This window comes from Protopterus annectens, chromosome 3.part1, assembly GCF_019279795.1.
Source record: "Protopterus annectens isolate FY-2018-M chromosome 3.part1, PAN1.0, whole genome shotgun sequence".
Taxonomy (NCBI): Eukaryota; Metazoa; Chordata; order Ceratodontiformes; family Protopteridae; genus Protopterus; species Protopterus annectens.
In genome coordinates this window covers 1,770,013,098-1,770,037,602 of record NC_056732.1, presented here as the reverse complement: position 1 = coordinate 1,770,037,602, position 24,505 = coordinate 1,770,013,098, and positions in this window count along the sequence as shown.

Below are 24,505 nucleotides of genomic sequence, written 5' to 3'. Positions count from 1 at the left end.
GAGTTGGAGTTAGAGAGCTAACACTTACTGGTAATTTATTCCAAGCATTAGCCCCCACCAACTCCTGAACTCAATAAGTGGTGGTGCTACATCACACCATGGGTATATGCCAGAACAGTTATTATAAAACAACAATTAAAACTCCGAAGGAAATACTTCAGTGTGGCAATACTATGTTCTGGCCAAAAAAATATTATTCAATGGAGTACAATGATAGCCCCCACCCGATGAGATCCATAGTGTTGCTATGTAGCTCCAAAATAGATAACCATAATCCTGGTAAAAAATGTGTATAAATGGCTACAACAGATGGGTAGAAGGGGTCCCAAATAGCTTCTATAAAAAAGGATTAAGTCAGAAGTAGAAAGGTCATATGTTACCTATATGCTGGAAAACACTAATAATATTGCTTCCCAAAAATCAAGTAGGGATTATGGTAATATAATAATTAGGTAAAGACCAAAAATACATACATCACAAAGAATGTCCATACACATGTACAGTCCAAATAATGGACATTACTGCGGTTGTGGTGCTGCGGTAGCGTTGTCGCCTCATAGCAAGACGTTGTCCCATTCGATTCTCAGCTAGAGCGTCTTCTGTGTGGAGGCATACGTGAATGGGGCATGCCTTCGTTGAAGGTTGTGCGTCAGGGCTGGTATCCCGGTATGTAAAAATCCACTACCAATCATTAGCGGACCAGAGTTCTGCTGTGGCGACCCCTAACCGGGAAAAGCCGAAAGACACAAACAAAACTATGTTAGAAAAGAATGATCTTATAGGAAGTCAAAATGGTTTAAAGAAGCAAAAATATCAGCCATAAGATCTAATTACTATTGTTTGAGTCTCCTAAAAATAGTATTGTATAGCATAACTGACGTGCGGTGGTGGTGCTGTGGTAGCGTTATCGCCTCACAGTAAGACGTTGTCCTGTTCGATTCTCAGCTAGAGCGTCTTCTGTGTGGAGACAAGTGTGAATGGGCATACCTTCGTTGAAGGTTGTGCGTCAGGGCCAGCAACTTGGCACGTAAAAACCTACTGACAATCATTAGCGGACCGGAGTTCCACTGTGGCGACCCCTAACCAGGAAAAGCCGAAAGACACAACTCCTAATAATCACCAATATTAATAAAGTGTGTGTGTAACAAACTCAAATGTCCAAAAAAACGACAGTACATATATACCTCAGGTCAAAATGAAGATATCAGACAATCAATGGATAGTACATAAAATTGGGTTGGTCAGACCTCATTAAGATGGTACAGAAAATGTGCATGAACATATTAAACAAACACTAAAAAATGGGTTATAACCATATGCTTATAATATGTAAATATTGAATATTACAGGTACGGTTCAAGTACTGAAAAACACAACCAGTAAATGCATAAAGCATAAACCATCCCTCATTACAAGTAAGTTATAACCATATAGGATACAGATATAAACCGTTGCAGGTATAGTTCAAATGCTGGAAAACGCCTCACATAAATGCATAAATCATAAATTCTCACACATTGCAATGTCCAAGTATAAATAGACAATACTGAATAAAAAAGTGTCCAAATGAACCTGATATGGAAAAATGTCCCAAAACTCAGAAAATAGTAGAATAACAGTAAAAGTTCCACATTAGTAGACCAGTCCTGGCCCAAAGTTCCTGCATTCGTAAAGACGCTAATCGGAAATGTATTCAGCTAGTTCACTGTGTCAGATACAAATATCCAAACACCAAACGTTGAAATCCAAAGTTACATAATCCCTCCGTATGAAGGAAAAATAGTTCCAACCAGCATAAAACATATCCCGATGGTTAATCCATCTGATAAAGAAGTAGCACATGCAGAAACGAGCTGTATATGCTCATACACTGAAGGCCCAGACCTGTAAAGCAATATGAAACATGAATTACCACAATGTTCTTAGTCCCAAATATATTTATCAGCTGTAATTGCTACATGTACCTCATGAGAGTGATACAAAGTCACACAAACCACCACCTTCATGTGAATATGCAGTCCAAGCACATACCAAAAATAGTGTACAAGATTCAAAGCTCACTATGGCTTACGATAGGGAGTAGCACACGTAATTCAAATGACATTTCCGTGTTGCTGGACCCATAGAAAAAGCCAATATGTTTGCTCAGCATGAAAAATAATCCCAAAGATGGCTAAATCTCGAATTCAATAGAAGCATACAGTCCCAAAACCATAAGTGATGTCCGAAGTTCAAAACATGCTGTAACTTCCAACGAAAGCAGCATGCCCATGAGTCAAGTATGCATCCCACAGCAAACCACAAGCAGAAAGTTCCAAGCAAGGATAACAAAATCCATGTAGAAAACACCCAGTAAAAATATCAGCAGGGGAAAAAAACAAAAAGTATAGAGTAAACTAGAAGATATGGCAGTCCCAGGCAAGGAGTGCTCAAATAGAGCATCACATAACCTCACCTACACCAAAATGGCTGACGGCAAGGGATAAAAGAGCCAGCAGTCGAGTGTGTTCCTCTGCAAGTACAGCAGTGCACGGCTTAAAGAGACAATGACCTAAAAGTAAGAAAGGCAGCACAAAGGTGTATCAGGTGCAAATTTAATAAAAAGTTAACACATACAGACCGGTTTCGGCGTACATAAAAAAGCGTTCCTCAGTGTAACTGAACAAAAAACCCAGCACTCCTTATATACACACACCCATGTATAACAAAGATCATTCATTGGTTGTTCACAATTGCTCATTCAATCCAGGGGGAATCAAACCCCCTAGTTTAATTATCCATCTTTTTTCTTTATTATTAAGTGGTGTGCTGGCTTTCTTACTTTTGGACTACATGAAAAGAGACATGGAAGAGCTCTTGGATCAAGTGGCCCAGGCAGGTATGACCCTAGCCCTGAGTAGCATCCTGCCTTCACCCAAAAGATAAGACAGTATAAGGACAAAATGAGTGACTTCAACAATTGGCTAAGCTTCTGGTTCATTCAAAGGGGACCCAGTATCTGTCTGCCTGGGACGACATGATCGACAGACCAGGATGCTTTGCCAGAGATGGTCTGCACCTGTCGGCCCTGGGATTCAGGTTACTGGCTAAGGCTCTTGCCACCCCTATAGTGCCATTTTTAGGCAAAGTTCAAAGGACAAAACCACCACCGCAACAGGTACAAGCATGCAAAATCTAAAGGTAATGCTAAAGTCTAAACCTCAAAATGCACTCTCTAGAGGCACTCCTAAAAATGGAGAGCATCAATATCTGTGCAGTAACTGAGACCTGGTTCAAGGCTCCAGAGAGCACCCTTGCAGTACCAGGCTACAACTCCTACCACACCTTTCAGCCACCAAACCAGGACCGAAACACTAAAGGTGGAGGAGTGTCCATATTCACCAAGGATATTCACAACACCAGGCTAGTTGACCAACACAATGCATCTGAAATTATCCAGGTGCAACTAACACTAGGTAAGACTGCAATCCAAATTGTAGCTTGCTGCAAATCCCCCACCATGCCCCAAGATTCTCACTACACCTTTCTAAACATACTGGAAAATATTACGATACAACCAAACGCCCTGATACTGGGTGATTTCAACTACCCTGCCATTAACTGGGAAAACTACTGATGTACCAACACCTTTGCCCAACGATCCCTGGAATTCATAAATTCCAATGCCCTGGATCAACTAATCCTTAGTCCCACCAGGGGCTCCAATATCCTAGAGCTGGTCATTACCGACATGGGAAATTGATGCTCCATACCTATGGTCACCCCCTCGTTGGTCAGGTCTGACTATACGCTAATCACCCTTGACATCCACATCCCAACGCCACCCCCCAGTAAGGAAACCTCCATAAAAAACTTCTCCAAAGCCAACTTCATGCTACTCAAGTCAGAAGTGACAAACTTCATGACACCCATGCAGATGGAAACTAAAAGTTTGACTGCTGAATCCTACACTAAGGCACTGTACGAGCACATCCACTCGTGCATGAATCCCCAATAGAACCAACACGCTCTCCTCCAAAAAAAGGAAGCCAATCTGGTGGTCCCTTGCCATAAACAAATTTTACAACAAAAGGAAGAAACTGTTGTAGAAAAGAGGAAAATCCCAGGATGCAAAAAACTCCCTTACCAGCCTCAGTAAGAAGCTGAAATCCCTCATAAAATCCTCCAAAGCTAGTTATAAAAATAAAATTGCCAAAGATTCAAGGACAACCACAAGGCATTCTATAACTGTCAAGAATCTAAATGGCAATGCTCAGATCTGCTCTGAGCTACAACAGAATGGCATTAAATATACTGATAACTGCAACATGGTGTGCCGCTGCGAAATAAAACCAAAACCAGAAAAGACCGCACCACAGGGACTGTAGGACAATATTGTTTAATAAAATAAAAATAAAATCCACTGAACAAAGATGTTAAGCTCTTTCACCAAATTTCGGTAATAACAGCCGCACAGGTAAAACAACGCACTCTCCAGAGCTAAGAATACAGTATCCATGAGACCAGACGTCATCCCAGGCTGTGTACTACATGAACTACAAAATGAACTGGCACCTCACCTAAGTGTCATGTTTAATCATAGCCTCACCTCAGGCTTCGTGCCCACTGAGTGGTGCACAGCTACAGTTATCCCAATCCACAAGAGGGGATACACCTTGGATCCCAGGAGCTACCACCCCATCAGTCTGACGAGCCTGCTCTGCAAGGCCATGGAACGTATTATCGTGGAACTTATAAACAAAGACATTGGCAACCCTCAAAAACTGGACCCCATGCCGTTTGGGTTCATGAAGGTCCGATCCTGTCTCCTGAACCTGATTGACTTCTTCGAATCAGTCTCCAGAGCCGTGGACAAGGGTAAGATGGTCCACACAGCCTATCTGGACCTCGCCAAGGCCTTCAACACCATCCCCTACTCTGGAATCATAGATAAACTTAATAAGCTGGGTATTAATCCCTACGTCACTTGATAGGTTGCCAACTGGCTTACTGACAGAATCCACACTGTAAAAGTAGCCAATTCCAAATCCAGCTCCAGACAAGTGGAATACCTCAAGGTTCAGTCCTGGGACCGCTTTTGTTTGGCATCTACTTCTCTGAGGTACAGGCCAACACTAAGGGACTCTGGCTAACAAAGTTTGCAGATGACTGTAAACTGGGAGCCATTATTGAATCCCCAGATGATGTGGATATTCTACAAAAGGGCCTTACAGAAACAGATGCTTGGTGCTAGAGCCATGGGCTCAAGCTCAATGCCAAGAAATGTATAGTTATCCCCTTTGGGAAAAAACATGTACCTGTGAATTACCACATAGGTGGCAGTACAGTAAACACCGAAAGTGTGATGAGACTTAGGGACACAGGTGGACAGTGGTCTCACCTTCAATAACCACATCTCCACAACAGTCAGGAAATTCTTCTATGTGGCACACCTCATCACTAAGGGCTTTTCATCCAGAAAAAAGGAGGTCATTGTCCCACTGTACTCATCCCTCATTAGACCCATTATAGAATACAACGCCTCGTTTGGTATGTACCTCTCAAGACATGTGCAACAACTGGAAAGGCCGAAGAAATACCTCACTAACAAAAATCACAGGCCTAAAGCAGATGCCATATGCTGACCATCTAAAAAAACTCCAGCTATACTCTGTCGCATATCGTCTACTCAGAGGCAATCTCTGCACAGACAAGGCCATGTCAAATCCAGAGCTGTTGAACATGCTACACTTAAAGAAATCCCAATCCCTCAGAGAGGCATGCTCCAGGGATCTAACCTTGTCATCACAATGAACAAAACATGCTGGAGGGATAGGTTCCTGACCCAGAGACTTCCCAGACTTTGGAATAGACTGCCCATACATGTCAAGCAGAGCGCCTTTTTGGCCCTCTTCAAAAGGAACCTTGATGATTGGATGGGAGATAGGAAATTCATCCCGGGGATCACGTCAGTCACCCTGCTAGACAGGGGTCCAGGGAAGTAAATACTGTGGGAGGAAATAGCCAGGGAATTGTTATGGTAGGCTTGTATAGGCCCTATGGCTAATAGCCTAGTACCAACTTGTGAACCTAAGATTAGCTCGTTGTTGTCACAAGAATTTGCGATAGAATTAGTGAATGATATCAAAGCAGTAGTTGTACTGTAATTTAACCATGCTGTGTAGGGGTAAGCAGATTTTCTTGGAGGAGATGATCGAGGAGCTGTTTGTGGATCACTTTTCGAGAATTTTTGACAGGGGTGATAGAATGGCAATGAGCCTGAAATTTGAGGGGTCGGTTGAGTTGCCACCTTTATGTATGTGTATGACATAGGATTTCTTCCAGTTTTCATGTATAGTGTTTTGATTGACCCATTGATTAAGATGGAGATAGGGTTGGCGACAGAATTGGCAGCAAGTTTTAGGAACTGAGGAGGTAGGTTATCAGCTGATGGAGAGCAAGTTTTAAGTTTGCTAAGGAGTGGCTTGATATAAGTTGCAGGGATGGGTTTAAGAGAGAATGGGGGTTGGGTGGGTTGATGGAGGAGTGGGGTAGGTCAGGGTGATGGTGTCATTTTTGTTTAGATTGTGAATAGAGTCAATGACAGAAAGGTAGCAGTATCAGTGGTAGAGCTGTTAGAGCATGGATTAGGATTTTGTAGACTTAAAAAACATTAAAATAACTACAGACAGTGTACAGACCAACACAGTAACGGCATGACAAAAATCTTTTAGCTGTATACAAATTTGCATCTATAAATATAAAAGGTTATCTGTTTTAGAAGTACAATGAAAAATCTAGTGGCATGGCTTCTTAGAGTCTCTGTTCAAATATTTTTGCAGGGTTCCCCAGGGAAATATTTCAAAATATGCCATCTCAAATTATTCCCTTTTGCTTGGAAACCAGCGATATCAGGATGCATTTGACTCACAAGGTATGCTTGTAGGAGGCAGTTTTACAGCTTTTAGCTTCTGTGCCTTCTAGCTAAAGATTACAGCTAAATGAGAGAGACATAATCCAAGTACTGTACATCCAAGGTTATGTTAGGAACGTACTTCTGTGAAGAAGTAAAGCAGAGCGCATTTAAAATCACTGTTCCACACCTGCAATTTAGCATAATCTAAACAGCTGCATAACTTTAAGACATGGGTTCTGGAATTTAAGCCATCCACCTGGTCATTAGCCAAATGTCATATCTAATCTAGTGTCAGCATATAAACAAGTGAAACCAAAACTCTTGCTAACATGGTTTCATGACACTGGATTTGGCAGTATTTTAATGTCACTGTATCTAGCTGGGAAATGCAAATAGTGTGATATAAATTGGTTATATGATCTGATTAACACCCTCCAAAAAAGATAATATAACCAGCTGGATGCATTTCTGAAATTTTCTTGATCCTAGGCTGTGGAACACAGACACACACACACACACACACACACACACACACACACACACACACACACACAAACATCCTGCTCACTCACACCACGTACCAAGTAGGAAAGTGTGTCTCCAGCCCCTTTGCTCTCTAGTTCTTTTCTACCACTTGCACAGTTTGGAGCTCATGCTAACATTCACCATTGAAATGCTCTTGCACTCTGGGTCTAAAGTGCAGAAGTCTTTAGAGTGTTACTTAAGTTTGCAGATTACAAGCCAGGCCATTCCGCAGTACTGTCTGTACTTCTGGTGAAAGTTGCACTGCATTGTTCATTATCATAACTGCCAACACTTCATTTCTCCAGTCTGCAAGAAGTGACCAGAAAAGCTCAATGACGCAGTCCCAGAGATGGCAGCTGTGGATGGTGGTCAGTGCAGGCAGCAACAGTAGTAGCATCCTTCACACAACCCTGGTTTTGTGTTGAGCATACTCAAGATGTTAATGGATCAGCCTCTCGAGGTTCATCTTCCAGATGACCTCTTTGTTGGGGGTAGTCTTAACTAGAAAGGGATCAGCATCACTGACAAGAGTAGGACAAGTGATGCCCCCCCTCCAGCAATTTACCTTGGAGTGTATCCTGGGTTGTCAAGTCTGAGCTTTGTGTTTTCAGGACTTGGTCAAGTCCTCCAGCAAATGAGAAGTAATCCATTGAATCTTCCTCCATTGACTCATTGGTTAAAGAATATACACCTGGAACTCATCTGAGTTGAGGAAAGCTCATTGGACAGAGTTGAGGAGTCCCCTTCATACAATTCTGTGTAATGGATTAAACTTTAGATGTGTCCTCTGCTTAACCTCTGATGTGACTTGTTCTTGTAGGTGAGTGATTGCACCATCAAAATGTTCCTCCCCTTTAACTGCTAAGTTCAAGTTACTCTTCCCATTTTCCTGTGTACTTTGTGCACAGTTACTGTCTAGAAGGTTTAACCAGGCTTTTCCATACTACTTTTAAAATCTGCACATTCTGATGTATAATATATAAACCCTTCCTACTAATCCTCCTCATTAGCATTTATTACCCTTTATTTCACCAGGTACTAAATATCATGAAGTCACCATTCACCTCACTGTCTGTTGCCAGCCTGATAGCAGTAGGCAAACTGAGGCAATGCAAGAACTGCCTCGTACTTACTGACAACAGTTTGATTCTGCCTGTAGACTATTCCACGTGAGAGAGGTGCAAGTATTTATTAACTTTGGAGGCAAACCTGTCTTCAAAGCCTGTTGACTATATCCAACATGTTGTCTGTTCTGACACCCACCTCAGACAATCATGCTCGCCATGTTCTAGATAAACAAGCCTTCTTAAGTCCATGTATAAACTACAAAAGGCTTCAAGATGAAGGTTTAGTGTATAAAACACTTGTGTCACACTAACAGGCAAACAACATGCATAGACAGTATAGAAAGTAGTTACAAAATGAGGTCGACCATCTGACAGGTTGACACCCTTAAGGCAGCAAGGCCAAGACAGTACTTTGGTAACATCTTAATCATAAGTGGCTCCATAGTCAAACACACAGATGACCCTACTCACCAGGCTGATCAAGAACGGTGATCAGTGACAGCTGCTTCTTGGGTGCCAACGCCTGCAGTGCCACTGCGGCCCTCAAGTTCTTCACTCTGAGTACACATGTGACACGGTCATTGTGCACTTGGAAGTAAATGACCCGATACACAAGTTCTTGGATCATATTAAGTGGGACATGACAGAACTCTCAGAGTATGCTTCTAAAGTTGGTGTGAAACTAGTATTGAGCAGTATCCTATAATTGCCAAAAATTATGATATAATGCAAACAGAAGGAAACTGACTTCAGTTACTGGCATAGATAGTAGTGTTATCCTAAGGGGGTATAATATGTATCAGCCTGGCAGGTGATTACAGATAACCCTTGCTACTTTGCTAGGGATGGCCTGTGCCTTTCTCCCCTTGGCTTCTGTATATTGGCCAAAACTTTTTCTCTTCCACAGTGCTTTGTTTAGGCAAGGTCAGTCTCCTCAAATTACGTACATAACTAATCAAAATCAAAGCTATGTAAGGGTAGCACTGATCAATGCTTGAAGTGCAAACAAGAAGTTGTACTCCTTGCAGGCATTTTTAACTCCTGAAAATGTAGATATCTGCATAGTTACTGAAATATGGATCTGATGTTGTCATTTTCATTCATTCCTCAACTGATGGGGTCTCTGCTCCGACATCAGATACCCTGCCGCTTTCATCAGACTCGCTGATCCAGCTGTCAAGCTCCTCCATTTACAGATAACGCCCCACTCTCCTGGTCTGCCCCAGATCTCATATGCTGCCACATTGGATTTCTGCTCTCGCGTAATTGGATGATTAGAAATTGCTTTATGTTTTTTTTTTTTTTTTTGGTGAAAATCACCTATAGTTAGCTGACTCCTCTGTCTTCCTTTACCACAGCTTCGTATTTACCTGTACTTTCTAGCCATTCACTTTATATATTTTTCTCCCTTGCCTTTCCTGTCATAGACCTTCCTAATCATTTAGGGTATTATTTTGTACCATTGTTGGTACTCTCTTCTTTACTTTACCCACTGTTAGAATATTTATCATATTTCTCATTTACCATAGCTAGTATTTTTTCTATCTGGTGCTGTAGCTACAAAAAAAAAAAAAAAAAAAAAAAGCTTTCTGCTCTTTTTTATTAGAAGTAGTTAGTCTGCTATGGCTGACAAACCTATGGGTTTTAAAATGTGCACCTCCTGTGGGCATAAAATCCCTAACTCTGATGCCCACAAGGAGCGTGTATATTGCCTGGAGCTGCTAATTTGGATTTCGATTGCTCTATTTGTTCAGGTTTCAATTCCCAAACCTTAAGTGACAAGAGAAATAAGCTTGTTTTAAAAGGTTTGCTCCGTTCTTCTGCTGTAGCTGTCTCAGCTGGCGCTCATCCCCCCCCCCCCCCCCCCCAGTAAAACAGATAAAGGAAAGCCAGATACAGCTCATAAAAAATGAGCCCAGGAAACAAACCCCTGATCATTCTCTACATTTGACTTCAACCACTGAGCCTCTGGCTAAAGTGTCATAAACTTTGGATCCGACACCTTCTTTGGATCTGGCTGTATCTAAACCAAGGTCCCCTTGGATCTGATCCCACCTTTTCACACTGGTTCTGATTTCTCCTTGGCTCCATTTGCTCTTTCTACAGGAGACGCCTTAAAGGTCTTCCAGGTCGCCATCTACTATATCATCCCTTAGGTCTTCCAGGAGTTTATCAGAAGCAGAAATGGATAGGATGATGTGGAAGTTTCTCAGGGCTCAGATTCAGATTAAGGTTATTCTGGCTCAAGCTCCCATCAGATCCATGAGCCTGCCATCATCTCAAAATCACTTTGCTTCTCCTCCTTCAATCTGACCAGAGACTTCAGTGCCCTTTGGATCCTGGATCTTCCAAGATGTCATTTTCATATCCAAAAAAAGAAGTTATGTTCTTACCGTAACGTTCCATATGTGTTGTTGATATGCATTCATTCATTACTGATGGGTTTTAATTCCGTCCTCAGAATTGAGTCGGTAGATGTAACAAGCTCACACCAGCCAAAAAACTCTCAAGCTAAGCTTACCCATAGTGCCCCTCTCCTTGTTCCCTCAGATCGAGTTTGCCCGTAAGTAAGAAATCAAAGGCTTTTTCTGAGCAGGTTCCCTAATATGGGATTTGGACCAAATCCGAACCTCCAGGAGTCTTTTGGAGGGGGAAGGAGGGTGGGATGTAATGAATGAATGAAGATCAGCAACACAGATCGAACGTTACCGTATGAACATAACTTCTTTATCTGATGGTTGTTAATCTTCATTCATTCATTACTGATGGGACAGAGTCCCTAGCTACTTTATGTCTTGGGAGGCCCTATGGAAGAATATTCCTGAGCACCATTGAACCAAAGGATGCTCTCCCCCTGGAGACCAAATGCAATTTGTAATGAGTGATAAAAGTATGGGGAGTAGCCCATATAGCTGCTGCACAGATTTCATCCATAGAAGCCCGTGAATGAAAGGCAACAGAAGTCGCCACCTAGCTGGTTGAATGTGCCTTGACCTTATTAGGTATAGGAATTTTGTTTTGCTGATAAGTAAAGCATATACAGTTTCTCAACCATTTAGACAAAGTTACTTTAGAAACAGACTTTCCCATGTTTGGTCTTGAATAGAATGCGAATAACTGGTTAGATTTTCATAGTGATGTAGGCCTGTCCAAGTAGAATCGCAACTGTCTATGTACATCCAGTAAATGCAGACAGTATTCCCCTTTATTAGAAAAATTGAGAATGAAGACTGGCAGATCAATTGTCTGATTCATAGTCAAATACGAAATAACTTTGGGTAAGAAGGGGGAATTAGTCCAGACTGATACTGTCCTTATGGAAGACCATGTAGGGGCGCTTTATGCACAAAGCTTGTAGCTCAGATATTCGTCTTGCTAAGGTAATAGCTACCAAGAATAGAGATTTCCAGGATAAAAATTTTATATCAGAAGTGGCAGCAAGTTCGAAAGGAGAACGAGTCAGGTTTTGTAGAACTAATGTTAAATTCCAAGTTTCGATTGGTTCTTTGAAGGGTGGTCTAATGTGTGAGACACCTTTCAAAAAGGTTTTACAGAGACAATGGGAAATCAAAGACGAGTCTTGTACACCATTGTGTAAATTAGAAACAGCAGCCAAGTCTACTCAAATAGTCAAGGCTACCACTCCCGAATGGAGAAGATCTGACAAATAGTCTAGTACAGCACTAACTGGAACTGAAAGGGGTTCTAGTCCTTTCTGTCGAGACCAGTTAATGAATCTCTTCCACTTGTTGAGATACAGTTTCCTGGTGGATGGTTTGTGTGAAGCCAGAAGGATGTTACTTACTGGGGAAGAGAGATTATTTTGCCTGGCAATTACTGGAAGTTGAGGAACAAAACTGTCATATTGAGGCTCGGAATGTTTGGATATACCAACCCCTGTGGGTGCGACTGTAATTCCGGAGTTGTATCCAGAATCCATGGTTGGTGTACTAGGTGAGGCCAAAGGAAGGGGAACTAAACTTGTTAGGGCCAATAGGATGCAATGAGGATTACTCTGCTTCTCAACCAAAGAGCTTTTTTTAGGAATTGTGGGATGAGAGATAGAGGAGGGAAAGCATAAAGAAGTCCTATGGACCAATCGTGAACTAGACCATCCCTCAGGGACTCCCCCTGAGGGGGGATTAGGGCAAAGTAGGTGCTGCATTTGTGATTTGTGGGAGACATGAATCAATCGCAGCAAGGCTGGCCCCAGTGACTGAAGATCTTTGCTGCTATTACCGGATTGAGGGACCACTCATGAGGCAGAAGGATGCATCTGCTCAGTTTGTCCACATTTACGTTGGAATCCCCAGGAATGTGCATTGCTATCACAAAGCAGTTGGAAGATATCACTCATTACCAAATTCTCACGGCTTCCTGACATAATGGGTAGGATTTGGTTCCCCCCATTTGTTGATATACCAGACTACTGACATGGTGTCCTACTGGATAGCAATTGTCCCTGACAGGACAGATTGGAATGCTTGCAATGCCAGAAGCACTGCCTTCAGTTCTAGAACATTGATATGCAGGTTGGCCTCTACGGGGGACCATGTGCCTTGGACTGTCTTTCCCTGGAAATGCAGTGTCCATGGTCACTGTGGCCTTGGGCTGAGAGGGGAAGAAGGGGCAACTCCACAGATTCTTTTCTGGCTTCATCCACCATATCAAGTCTTGCTTGCACTGATTTGTTATGTGGATCTGAAACGACATAGGATGAGTCAGGGGAGACCACTGTGTTGCTAAAAGCCACTGTAGGAGTCTTGTGTAATCTTATAGTGATCATTGCTGCCATTGAACCAAGAAGTTGAAGGACCACCCAAACTGAAACCTTGGCCTGAAAGAATATCACCCAGAGTTGACATCTTAGTCTCTGTAACCTGTGAAGTGGGAGGGAGACTAGGCAAGATTGAGTGTCAAAAGTTGCCACTACCAGACTTTGAGTAGGGGTCACCTTTGATTTTTCTTTGTTTATAGAGATCCCAAAGGATTTTGATAGCTTTAGAATGTTATGTATTGCTTTAAGTAACAGGTGCTTGGTGGGACAGTGAGGAGCCAGTCGTCTAAATATGGAAACACCCGGAATCCTTGCAGTCTCAAGTGAGCTGTTACCACTGCCATGTATTTGGTGAACACTCTGGGGGCTGCAGAGAGTCCAAAGGGCAGTGCTCGAAATTGGTAATAATTGGCTCCCAGATGGATGTGGAGAAATCTCCTGTAATGTTTGTCCAATTTTATGTGGTAATACATATCCTGGAGATCTACTGAGCACCATCTTATCATCTTTCTCTTGAAACAGGAGAATAGACTGAATCGTGACCAACCGAAATTTCATTGTTTGACAAACCTGTTTAGGATGCCGAGGCCCAAGAGTGTCCTCCAGTTCCCTGTTTTCTTCGGCACTAAAAAGAACCTTGAGTAATACCCGGATCTTACTTGGTCTGGTGGGACTGTTTGGAGGACTCTTTTTTTTTTTGAGCAGCTTTTGAATCTCTTGAGCTGCTGCATCCCTTTAACTGGGTGGAATGTCAGGGATCCGCTTTAACAGCCTTGGAAAAAGATCAAAGGGGATATTCTAACCTCTGGTTATTATCGTCTGCACCCACAAATCCATAGTTATGGTCTGCCAGGCAAGGTGGGGCAGAGAAAACTATCCCCCTACTGCTTCCAGAGATGAGCAATCAGACCACTCTTCAGGAGCACTGATAGGGTTGTTCAGAGAAAGAATCGCTGGATCCCTGATTGTGCTGACTGGGGCATCTTCCCAAAGAGTTTCCCCCTCTGCCAAGGGGAGAAAACTCACCATGTGCGTCGTGGAAAGGATCCTGGATTTTTGTACCACATCTTTCTACTCCTCTTATTGCTAGAGTAGGATCATTGAGGGGTTGAAAACTGTTCATCCATGGCAGACAGGGTCTTACCGTCCTTCTCACACATCGGGCTAATGTATCTTTTATCTTTGAGCCAAAAAGGGAAGATGCATCAACAGGAGCATTGAGAAAGGAAAATTTAAAAGGGTCCACAAACTTACATAAGCGCATTCAGGCATGACGTCTCATAACTACGCCTGAACCCACCACTCTAGCCACCCCTTTGGTAGTATGAGAAATCAACCTCATGGATGAATTACAGATGGATTCCAGGGTGGTAAGCTGTGAGGCAACTTTGTCACGTACCTCATAAGGCAGTGTGCTCCTGCTAGAGTTCCAGAGAGTTCCATAATCAGGTCCCTCTGAAGATGGGTAAAGTGTGCCAAATAATTCAAGGACCGAATGGCAAAGGTCAGCATATACCCGCTTCCCTAGTCTAGCCATCATCCAAGACTCCCTGTTTGGAGCATGGATAGTTGAACTCTCCTCAGAGAGTTCCTTCTTACTGGCCGCTGCCACCACCACATATTATCTGCTACAAGGCCTTTGGACCAGTTAGGGAAATTGTCTTGGGGGGGGGGGGGGATAATATTCTGTCTGGTCTCCGGGGGATAGGCTCAACAGTGTCAGGACTCTTCCAGGTAAGCTGCACAATGAGCTGGACAAGTTCATCTGCAGACAGGGTCACCCAAGAAGTAGAGGGTCGAGCACAGAAAGCCTGCAGAAACACAGACTCCCCAGAGGAAAGGTTGGAAGGCTTCCAGCTCCCCACTGCTTCTGGATTTCTAGGATGTCTCCAAATGAGACATCTTCAGGGGTTGGCCTTGGGGACCCTTCCCCATCATTGTGCTCAGTATCTTCGGTAAGGGATTTTTCACTGGAATCCACATGCTTCCTCTTGCACAATATCTTTTGGGGTAGCTCTTCAGTGGGAGCATCTGAAGAGGACTCCAAAGAGATGGGTTCCTGCAGTAGGGTATTCTGAGGTTTCTGCACTCGATGTCCCAATGTAGTGGACTGTATCAACTGTGGTCCAGAGAGTGGATATATATAGCGTTCCAACGTCAAGGGAGCTAGCTGTGTGCGGGTGGAGGCAAGGGCCCTCTCCATCACGTGGAAAGCAGGCCTGCCTGAAGAGGGATGGGAGCCCAGAACTGAGAAGGACAACCTCGGAACTGGGGGTCACATCCCGATCCGACGAGACTACCAACAGGGATGGAGCCACAAGAGGACTCGGTGTCGCCAAGACAACCGGAACCGCTGTAGACGGTGCCATACTAGGGGCCATAGTGCCAACAGCCTAGTCACGATCCCGAGGGTGACTCGGCTCCAAGTGAGTTATGGCCACAGGTAGGATCCAGAGCCATGGTAACTTCTACCAGTAGAACCAAAGAAGCTGAACTGGGATAGGTGCTGGTGTCAAAGGCTTCGAAGCTTCCAAGGAGGTTGAAGGAGGAATGTATGTTGGAGTCAGTGGAGAAAATTCCTCAGCTCCAGGTGGGAGGGAGGACTTGGAAATGGGGTTGGGATTCCTCTGGCTGCCAGTAGCTGATCCACCAGTCTCACCACATTGTATTCTGAAAGGCTCCTGGAGGAATGGGTCGATACCCCTGAAGAGAATCGGGACATTCCAGAAAGGGACTGTATTGTCAAAAAGGGGTCTGCCATGGGGGACTATCAGGTCCGAGGTGTAAATGCACCTTTCAGCACCACAGTTAAAGGACCAGTAGACTGTATAGGAGGGGGGAAGTGACCAGAGTTGGAAGAACTATTTTCTGTGCAGAAAGGGAAGTTGGTACTACACTAGCAATTGAGGTCATGAATGGTACAGAAGTCAAAATCGGTACCATAGTCGGTACTGTAATAGGTAGATGAGGTCCTGGAACCAAGGATGGCACTATAGAAGGGGGGTTGAGGCCCTGGTGCCGAGGTTTCTGAAGATCATTTTGGAATTTTAGTCTTTGGTTCCATAGTTTTAACAGGTTTAGGTTCAGTAACATGAGGAAACAAAGGAATGGATAAACTCCTCTTTTTATGTTCCTTTTTAGGAGGAGAGCACTCCACCTTAGAAATAGCCTCTGAGAAAGGAGTCTTTAAGAGACCTTAAAGGATAAACTTATTTTTGCTTTCCATTAATGTACGGGCACTAAAGGCCTTACACAAATCACAAGGTGGATCAACTTTAAGGTGTGGTACCCCAAGACAGTACACACACGACAAATGTCCGTCCGAGTTTGGCATTTTCCTACCACGCTAAACAAACTGGTTAAACCCTGTTGCTCATTTCTTTTCAGCCGTTGTTAAAAATTTGTAAATCCTGTCAAGAAATGTCTCACACAAAACAAGCTTAACCAGATACACACACAACACTCCGAAAAGCTATAATTAACCTTTTTAGTTATATTACAAGGAGGTAAAGAAAAATAAAGGGAAGAGAAAGAAAAGGGGGGGAATACCAACAATGGTATTAAAAATTACCACATGGTAGGGAGGGAAGTACCAGCAATGATACAAAGAATACCAAAGATTGGTAAATAAATAGAGGATCACACAAAAGGCAGCAGATAGGGTAAGCAAACTCTAAACGAAAAATAGTATAGTGAAAAAAGTGTCAAGGATTAAATAGAAAACATAGTAGTTCAATAAATTTTAGTCACTTAGCTTAAGAGCTGGCCTGACACATCTTGATTTCCTTCATGGGAAATGAAATCTGAGAAAACAAGGAGAGGGGCACTATTGGTAAGCTTAGCTCGAGAGTTTTTTGGCTGGCAAGAGCTTGTTACATCTGCCGACTCGGTTCTGAGAATGGAACCTCAACCCATCAGTAATGAATGAATGAAGATTAACAACATCAGATCCACTCATTCTTCAACTCAGACAGTTCCTTTGAGTCATCTGACTTCAACTGTTTTGGAGCAGGAGGGCTTTTGGAGCCAAAGCGCCTTTGCTGGCTCCAGGGGGGTTGGCGTCAGCTTCAAGGTTGTCTGAGGCATCCGTGTCTCACAGCACTCAGACATTAGATAGCTCTGCTCCAACTCCTTCATCAAGGTAGGAGTCCAGAGGGTTACAGAGGTTGATGCCAGGGGCTACTTCTATTCGAATGGCTGCTGTTTCTCCTGGACTGTCTGCCTTTGAGGTTGTGTAAAGGGCCTTCTCATTACACTGAGAAAGGATATCTTTGCCTTCTTCAGATCCTAGCCTCCCTCTACTGACTCTGATCACTGATCCTGTCATGCTTACTCTACCCCATTCCAGCCTACAGCCATTCCATGTACCTCACCAAATCATCTCACTGAAGAGGTCACTAGGAGTAGTACATGCAAAAGGAGGCACCTAAATTCCCTGCAGAATTCTATTCCTGAAGACAGTGCCTTCAATAAAGGGGAAAGGTCCCCGAGATCTCCACCTGCTGATGTCTCCTTTGGAGATGTACTAGAACTCCTTAAACAGGTGAATGGCCTTCTGATACCCCTTCCCAGAAGAAGTCAGTTTTTCTGCAGGCTTTCAAGAGTGGCCTGGCTACGTCTTGGGTGGTTCCTCTGGCTGATGAGTTAATCAACCCTATCTTGTGCCATACATGGAAGGAACCAGATACAACAGGATATATCCCTAAGAGACCCAACACGTTTCTAGACCCCCCTCTAAAGATGGGGGCCCACTGGAGCAAGGGAGTCCCTATAAATGCCATAGTGGTGGTAGCATTCATCGGGAGAGCTTGCAGAGCAGAGCTCATCTGTACACCTTCCTAATAGAGACTTGAGGGCGTTGCACAGGTTTAGCAAGCACATTTATGCTTCGGCAATATTTTCCCTTTAGTTGCTGAATTATTTGACTCACTTCACCAGGCTGTAAAGGGATTTGGTCAAGAAGATTTCCAAATCTCTTTTGGGGTCCATGTTTGGGAGGACCAGAAGAAAGCTTCTTCAAAGCTGACCACTCTACATTCCTTCTCCAATGCATCCAGGAGCTAAATCTCTCACATGGCTGAGGGTACCTCTAGGGCTGTGGGTTCAGGAATAATGGTCAGGAGGCATGCCTGTATGTGCTTGTGTGATTTTTGAGATGCCCTTTAAGTTTTCATTTATGAATGCTCCATTTGAAGGATCATCTTTTTTTCAGCCCCCAAATTAAAGAAACACTCTCCATAAGTGACAAGATGAAAAGACTCTTATCTGCCATTGGGATTTATTTTTCTACTCCTAAGAGATCTTTCTCCGGGAATCAGGGAGATAGTAGAAATATGTGGTTCTGTAATTCCCAAGGGCCTTTCCAGGAATCAGTAGGAGATAGTTCCTCCAGGGGAAAGGGGGGGGACTGTAATGAAGGATGTTGCTCTTCTGTTAGAAGTGGCCCACAGAACCAGGGCGTTAGGCATACCTTCTCTGATGGACCCCATCAGTGCTGCAAAAGGATTACCTGATTGCTGCACTCTGGAGGCAGTCGGGGGTGCTTATCTCTGCATCTTCATACCATTTTTCCAAATTCCTCCAACAAAATGAAAAACGCAATGCGTCTGAAATTCTCCATTTGCAATTAACACTAGGTAAGACTGCAATCCAAATTGTAGCTTGCTACAGATCCAGTACCATGCCCCAAGATTCTCACTACACCTTTCTAAACATACTGGAAAATATTAAGATACAACCAAACACCCTAATACTGGGTGATTTCAACTACCCTGCCATTAACTGGGAAAACTACTCATGCACCAACACCTTTCTCCAATGGTTCTTGGAATTCATAAATTCCAACCCCCTGATCAACTAATCCTTAGTCCCACCAGGGGCTCCAATATCCTAAACCTGCTCATTACCAACATGGGAATTCAATGCTCCACACCTATGGTCACCCCCTCGTTGGTCAGGTTTGACCATAAGCTAATCTCCCATGATATCCACATCCCACCCCCACCCACCCCAGTAAGGAAATCTCTGTAAAAAACTTCTCCAAAGCCAATTTCATGCTACTCAAGTCAGAAGTGACAAACTTCATGACACCCATGCAGACAGGAACTGAAAGTTTGACTGCTGAATCCTACACTAAGGCACTGTACGAGCACATCCACTCATGCATGAATCATGCCATCCCCAATAGAACCAAGATGCTCTCCTCCAAAAAACGGAAGCCAATCTGGTGGTCCCTTGCCATAAACAAACTTTACAACAAAAGGAAGAAACTGTTGCAGAAAAGAGGAAAATCCCAGGATGCAAAAAACTCCCTTACCAGCCTCAGTAAGAAGCTGAGATCCCTCATAAAATCCTCCAAAGCTAGTTACGAAAATAAAATTGCCAAAGATTCCAAAGACAACCACAAGGCATTCTATAGCTATGGCAAGAATCTAAATGGCAATGCTCAGATCTGCTCTGAGCTACAGCAGAATGGCATTAAATACACTGATCCCAAGGATATTGCCAATAACCTGGCAGATCAATTCAGTGCAAACTTCACCCCCCTCTCACCCCCTAAAGGGCCTATCTCAATACCGAAAGATTGCCAAATTCCGGTATTAAAGGCCACACATGTAAAAAACGCACTCTCCAAAGCTAAATTTACAGCATCCATGGGACCAGATGACATCCTAGGCTGTGTATTACATGAACTACAAAATGAACTGGCACCTCACCTAAGTGTCATGTTTAATCATAGCTTCACCTCAGGCTTCGTGCCCACTAAGTGGCACACAGCTACAGATATCCCACTCCACAAGAGGAGATCCACCTTGGATCCCAGGAACTACTGCCCCATCAGTCTGACGAGCCTGATCTGCAAGGCCATGGAACGTATTATCGTGGAACTTATAAACAAAGACATTGGCAACCCTCAAAAACTGGACCCCATGCCGTTTGGGTTCATGAAGGTCCGATCCTGTCTCCTGAACCTGATTGACTTCTTCGAATCAGTCTCCAGAGCCGTGGACAAGGGTAAGATGGTCCACACAGCCTGTCTGGACCTCGCCAAGGCCTTCAACACCATCCTACATTCTGGAATCTTAGATAAACTTACTAAGCTGGGCATTAATCCCTACGTCACTCGATAGGTTGCCAACTAGATTACTGACAGAACCCACACTGTAAAAGTATACGACTCCAAGCCCAGCTCCAGACAAGTGGAGTACCTCAGGGTTTAGTCTTGGGACCGCTCTTGTTTGGCATCTACTTCTCTGAAGTACAGGCCAACACTAAGGGACTCTGGCTAACAAAGTTCGCAGATGACTTAAAACTGGGAGCCCTTATTGAATCCCCAAATGATGTGGATATTCTACAAAAGAGCCTTACAGAAACAGATGCTTGGTGCTAGAGCCATGGGCTCAAGCTCAATGCCAAGAAATGTATAGTTATCCCCTTTTGGAAAAAACATGTACCCGTGAATTGCCACATGGGTGGCAGTACAGTAAACACCGAAAGTGTGATAAGAGACTTAGGGACACAGGTAGACAGTGGTCTCACCTTCGATAACCACATCGCCACAACAGTCAGGAAATCCTTCTGTGTGGCACACCTCATCACTAAGGGCTTTTCATCCAGAAAACAGGAGGTCATTGTCCCACTGTACTCATCCCTCACTAGACCCATTATAGAATACAACGCCCCGTTTGGTGTGTACCTCTCAAGACATCTGCAACAACTGGAAGGGTCACAGAAATACCTCACTAAAAGAATCACAGGCCTAAAGCAGATGCCCTATGCTGACCGTCTAAAAAACCCACCTATTCTCTGTCGCATATCGTCTACTCAGAGGTGATCTCTGCTTAACATATAAGGCCATGTCAAACCCAGATCTGTTGGACATGCTACACTTAAAGAAATCCCAATCAGTCAGAGACACATGCTCCAGGGATCTAAACCTTGTCATCACAATGAACAAAACATGCTGGAGGGATAGGTTCCTGACCCAGAGACTCCCCAGACTCTGGAATAGACTGCCCATACATGTCAAGCAGAGCGCCTCTTTGGCCCTCTTCAAAAGGAACCTTGATGATTTTATGGGAAATAGGAAATTTACCCTGGGGATCACATCAGTCGCCCTGCTAGACAGTGGTCCAGGGAAGTAAATACTGTGGGAAGAAATAGCCAGGGAATTGTTATGGCTAGGCTTTTATAGGCCCTAAGGCTGATAGCCTAGTACCAACCTATGAACATTCCCAAATCTCCACCCAATCAGAAGGAGGCAGCAGCATTGGAAATAGAAAAGCTGCTAGAAAAAGAGTCATCCAGACAGTCTCTCCAGACCAAAAAGGATCCAGAACTTAAGATTCTTTTTAGTGCCAAAGAAGACCGGGTACTTGAGACCAGTTCTGAATCTCAGCAGACTCGACCAGTGCATAATATATTCAAAGTTCTGGATGGTCACAGTTCAGCCCATTTTAACCTCATCTGCAAAAGGACAGTTGGATGTGCTTGACAGATCTTCATGATATGTACTCATATCAAATTGAAGAGAAGCTCAAGAAAATTCCTGCACTTCCGGGTAGGAGCCAGCCAGTATCAGTTCAGAGCACTGCCCTTTGGTCTTACCACACCTCCCAGAGTGTACTTCAAAAGTATGGTGGTGATAGTGGCTCACATGAGATGGCTGAGATTCAGAGTGTTTCCTAACTGCCCCATCCCATCATTCAAGTGAGGGATAAGTTGCCCCAGTTATGTTGCTCTTTGGGCATCACAGTCAACAACACCAAATCACAGCTTACTCCAACACAGACATGACTAATCAGATAGCTTTTCTTCCTGTAATAACTGTTTCCTGTCTCAGGTCATGTAGGTGATTGCTCTTTCCCATCCAACAGCACAGCTAGTCCTCCAAGCATTAAGATCGATGTCAGCTGCTATAACTCTGGTCCCATTGTCCATGTATCATATGTGGGTGTTTCAAGGGAGTCTGTCACTACAATGGTTTATACTTCTACATCCTCTGAACCACACAGTCAGGATTTCCAAAGTATGCAAGGAGTACTTTCTTTGGAGCATACATTCAGAAGTATCTCAAGGTCATCCCTTTATTCTCCCTTAACCAGTAGACACAGTCATCATGGACTTTTCCCAAAGTAGATGGGGGGGCATTTCTTGGGAAGGGCAGTTCAAGGTATATGACCCTAGAAGAGGTCAATCCACACATCCAATATCCTGAGATGAGAGCTGTCCTACTAGTGTCGCAGGCCTTTCAAGATGTTCTGCCTTCAGGGATGATTGCAATACATATGATCAACATGTCAGTAGTCTGGCATCTGGTATATCAGCAAACAAGAAGGAACCAAAACTTATCCATTATGTCAAGTAGCGATGAGTGCATGGCAGTAGGCAATCTCTTCCACTGCGTTTTCTTTTGGCAACGTACCTGCCAGGGAAAGCCAGTTTGCTCGCAGACAGACTAAGCAGGTCCATTTTAATGCCTCACGAATGGTTTCTCAAACAAATAGTGGCGGAAGAGATTTTTTGCAGATGGGGTCAAACTCTTTGCTTCTTCCCTCAACAACAAGTGTAGCACTACCACACAGGTGACACCCTTTTGAAAGTCAACTTAGTCATTAGGGACCTGGGCACTTTGGTAGACAAACTATCCTTTTACTACAATGGATCCACTACTGTTAGGTAATTCTTTTACCTTGCCAGACTAACCATCAAAGGTATTTTTTCCAGATCTAAGGAAACTATCATTCCTCTCTATTCCTCCCTCTTCATCCAGCCCATAGTAGAGTATAATGTTCCCTTTGGTATGTACCTTTCTAAGTGTGTGACCCAGCTTGAGAGACCACAGTTTCCTCCTTAAGATAATCAAAGGCATGTCTTTAGTGAGGTACCCAATACACCTTAAAGCACTCTCTTTTCTGTTTCTTATGGACTTTTGATAGGTGACCTCTGTCTAGCTTATGACCCTCAAAGAATCCAGCCCTCTGTGACCTCCACATCCCCAAAAGTAACACACTCAACACCTGATTAAGGGATCTTAATTTTCCACATCCCCAAAAGTAACACACTCAACACCTGATTAAGGGATCTTAATTTCTACCAGAACTTGAATAGGACCTACTGATGAGATAGCTATACATCCCAAGACTATCCCTCTTTTGTACACAGACTTTGAATGTAAAGCAAAATGTCTCTCTAACCAATGGAAGTGTTCCAAATGCAGAAGCGTATCAAGGTCTGTTGTTATTGAGACTTCAGGCACTGAGTAGAGCCACCTTAATGTTATCATAGGTTCATAGGTAGGTACTAGGCTATTGGCCCTAGGGCCTATATAAGCCTAGCCAAAAAATGTACCCTGGCTTTCGCCACCCAAGAAAATTATTTTCTTGTGCCCCTGTCGAGCAGAGCCACAGAAGTGACCCCTGGGGTGAATTTCCCATTTCCCATCCAATCATCAAGATTTTTCTTGAAGAGTGCTAATGAGGAGCTCTGTTCCTGTTTTGGATTTGGTCTGTTAGTTGTGTTGAGATGTCCATTAGCTGGACACTACCTAAAAAAGACACTATGACGACATCAAAGAATTTAGCCAGTATGCAAAAGCCTCGGACAAGAGATGCAAGTCATCCTTTGCAAAGCAGGTAGATGAGCATCTTGTCCTACAGTGACACATTCTGGATATTCCTGGAATGAAACCAACTATTTAGCCTACTGATGAAGCAAGTATTTTTTTCTGTGTACTTGGGCATCATTCTTGGAGAAGGAAGGATTCCACTCTGTGCCAGAGTCTTGCCTGCATTTGTGACCTGCATAAAAAGTTCTGAAATGCTTTTCAGCGTATCCTTCAGGGTTTTGTATCCCAACTCATTCATTCCAACATAGACCACCACCATGTCTCAGCCATATGCCTTTTAGATAAAAAGTGATTAATTAAACACCCTTGAAATATTAGGAATCCTGGCCCTGAAAGACAGCTTACCATCCCCTTGTCTTTGTTAAATCGAATAAGAGGAGAATTGGTGTGTCTGACTAGAGCATCATTGATAACTAAAACATTTTAATTTGTAGAGAGGTTTGATGTACTAAATGTGATGTAATTTAACTCTTTGTGACCCTTTGTTGAAAGCATGCCTGAAAGTGATGTATTGTCAGATTTTTGCTAAGATCTAGTCTTTGTAGGCCTAGGAGGTTTTGCCAGTGATTTTTTTGCAACCTCAGTGTAAGACATTTTAGTGTGAGATGCTGTAG